Here is a 3428-nt window from a genome sequence, read left to right on the forward strand (position 1 = left end):
TCTCCTCCATTCTCCTCTCAGGATCTTGGGCATGCACGCACACATGCCTGGTGTGAGTTTAAGCCACTGGGCCCGGGACTTGAACTGTGGTTGACTACATGGGAGTCCAGTGATGTAGCCATTATGGCTTTTATTGGTCCCACTAAGAAGTTTTTTGAAAAGCTTGCCAGAGGATGCATGTGCTTGCCGGAGAAAGAGAGAGAGCAAGAAAGCACCCCCCATGCTGCAATTCATTTCTGCTTTGGGATTTTGAGCACACATGCACATGTACTAGCGAGTTTTTCTTTTTGCATCCTTCTTTTTTTCTCTCTTTCTTTCTTTCTTATTTCCTTCCTTCTTTCTTTCTTTTTGTCTTTAAAAGGTCTTTACCCTAGGGTGCATGTGCTCGTTGGAGGGAGATAGAGACAGTGAGAAGGAAAGTGAGCAATCAATCCCCGGGGTGGTGGCCACCCCACAATCCCTTCTCCACTCTCCTCCTGGGATCTTGGGCACATATGCACATGTGCCCAACTTGAGTTTCAACCTGGTGTTTTTCAAGCCACCAGGTCCGAGATTTGAACCACACAGTCGGCCACGTGGGATGCAGCGGTCTAAATTGACACCATGCACCAGCTGGCTTGAGAAGTAATTTGATGTTGGTGTGAGCCAGCAGTGACTCGTGGCTCATCCGTTACTGTAGCAGAACCCAACTTCTATTCCGAGAAATGTTTTATTTAAATTTGGAGGACACGTGCGCTCACCAGAGAGAGAGAGAGGAGAGGGAGAAAGCACCCTTCAATGGGGCATGGTCAAACTGCAATCCCTTCTCCATTTCTCCATCCTTTGGAGATTACAGCATGCATGCATGTGCACCTGGTGTGTTTTCAAGCTGCTAGGGCTTGGATTTGAACCACTCCATCTGCCATGTGGGATATGGCTGCCCTAACCACCAGCCTACAGAGACAGCTCCTGAGAAATATTTCTTGTGATCCACAGTGGCATCTCCCCAGATGGAGTGGGCCTTCTGTGGGCAGCTTTAAAGTCATGCTGGGAGCGTGTGTGCACGTGCTCAAAATCCTGGGAGGCGAATGGAGGAGAAGGGTTTATGGTGTGACCATCCTCCTCCTTGGGGGGGGATGATTTCTCACTTTTTCTCTCTGTCTCCCTGTCTCTCTCCAGTGAGCACATGCGCCCTATGGGGGAAATAAAAACTAAATAAATCAGTAAATAATAAGAAAGCTTATGGAAAAATGCATATCATTTAAAAAGTGCATAGATTTAGGGACCAGCGGATAGCACAGTGGCTATGTCGCTGGACTCCCACATAGTTGACCATGGTTCAGGTCTCAGACTTGGCATCTTAAAACTCAGACCAGAGTGGGACAGAGTAAGAGTTGAAAATGAGAAAGCAAGCCGCCAGGTTCAGAAGTCGAACGTGGTTGGCCATGTGGGAGTCCAACGCCCTTAACCATCTTGCCACCTGTAGGCCCCATTTTTTTTTTTTAGAGAGGTTTATTTTGTTTATTTATTTATTTATTTTGCTATAGGGCATGTGTGCTCACTGAAGAGACAAGAGAGACAAAGACAGAACGTGAGAAATCCCCCTCACCCCTATGCGAGATGGCCATGTCTCAATCCCTTCTCCTCCATTCTCCTCTTGGGATCTTGGACACGCATGCACACACATGCCCGGATTGAGTTTTAAGCTGCCAGGGCCGGGACTTGAACTGTAGTCGACCACATGGGAGTCCAACGATGTAACCATTATACCATCTGCTGGTCCCCATGGATTTCAATAAAAAAAATAATAATTCCCAGAGAGTGTGCCAGAGAGAAGCAGAGAGACACAGACAGAGAGGGAGGGAGAAAGCAGCCCACAAGGGGCACAACTGCACTGCAATGTATTCCCCATGTCTCCCCGTCGGGGTTTTGAGCATACACGTATACGAGCCCAGGGTAATTTTCAAGCTGCCATCATGGTTCAAGTCCCAGATATGGTGGCTTAAAACTTGTGCCAGGTATGTATGTGGATCCCCAAAATCCCGAGAGGAGAATAGAGAAGGGATTGCAGTGTGGCCATTTCCCCTGGGGCTTGATTTCTCACTTTTGTTTCTCTGTCTCTCTCTGTCTCTTTGGCAAATGCATATGCCCTATAGCAAAAAAAAAATCTAACAAAAAAAATTTTTAATTTTGCACCAAAATAAACTTTTTTTTTAATTTGCCAGAGGGTGCATGAGCTCCTCAGAGAGCAATAGAGGGAGAGAGAGAGGGAAAGTGAGAGCACACCTCCCATGGGGTATGGCCACGCGGAGATCTCTTCTCCACTTCTCCCTCCTTTTCAGATTTTGGGTGCACACACATGCACCCAGCAGGTCTCTCCGGTGGCCAGTTCTGGGACTTGCCCTGTGCAGTCGGCCGTATGGGTCCAGCCAAGCACCACACCCCCAGTTGTCCCTAAACTTGTGTTTCAGTTCCACCTTTCCATGTGGAGTTTGAAGGCCCCTGTGCAACCCCGCGATTCCGCACTGACCGACAGCATGACCACCACTGTGCTCTAATTCCAGAGCATTTCTGACCAGGCAGAAACACTGTCGCCGTTAGCTGTCACCGCCCGGCCACCCCCGCGGTGCTAGGCAACCTCTCATCTACTCGCTGCACGGATCTGCCTGTTCTGCAGGCTCTCCTAACGCAGCCGTCTGCTCTGCGGCCTTGGGGACTGGCTTCGTTCGTTCGGCATGCTTCCGAGTTTCTCCACGTGGAAGCTCCAGCCAGGGCTTTATTCCATTTCTGGTTGGTTTTTTTGTTTTGTTTTGTTTTGTTTTGTTTTTGGAGAGGTTTTTGCTAGAGGGCACATGCACTCATCAGAAAGAGACAGAGAGACAGAAAGCAAGAAATCACCCCCAGGGGGGATGGTCACACCGCAATCCCTTCTCCTCCATTCTCCTCTCAGGATCTTGGGCATGCACGCACACGCGCCGAGAGTTTAAGCCACCGGGTCTGGGACTCAAACCGCAGTTGACTACATGGGAGTCCAGCCACATAGCCATTACGCCATCTGCTGGTCCTGGTTTATTCCTTTTTATGGACGAGGACACAGCAGTGGATGGATCTACCGTGTGTTGTGTACCCGTTCACCTGCTGATGGACACCGGGGCTGCTCCCACCTTCTGGCTGCAGTGAATAATGCTGTCTATGCAAGTGTCTGCTTGTGGAGGGCAGCCAGTCTGAAAACAGGTGATTAAAGCATGTGGTCTATGGACACACACAGATATGCGCTTCCTAAGCTACGCTAGCAGGGCTATGAGGAGCATCTGCATACGAAAGCAGTACCTGCCTGTTGTCAATGGCGGTCTTCCTGCTCTTGTTGAAACTCAAGGCCTCCGTACTGCCCAGGATCAGGCTAAAGGAAGTCACAAGCCTTTATCAGATTATCCCCCCCCCCCCCCCCA

This window comes from Tupaia chinensis, unplaced genomic scaffold, assembly GCF_000334495.1.
Source record: "Tupaia chinensis unplaced genomic scaffold, TupChi_1.0 Scaffold000365_1, whole genome shotgun sequence".
In the NCBI taxonomy this organism is placed as follows: Eukaryota; Metazoa; Chordata; class Mammalia; order Scandentia; family Tupaiidae; genus Tupaia; species Tupaia belangeri.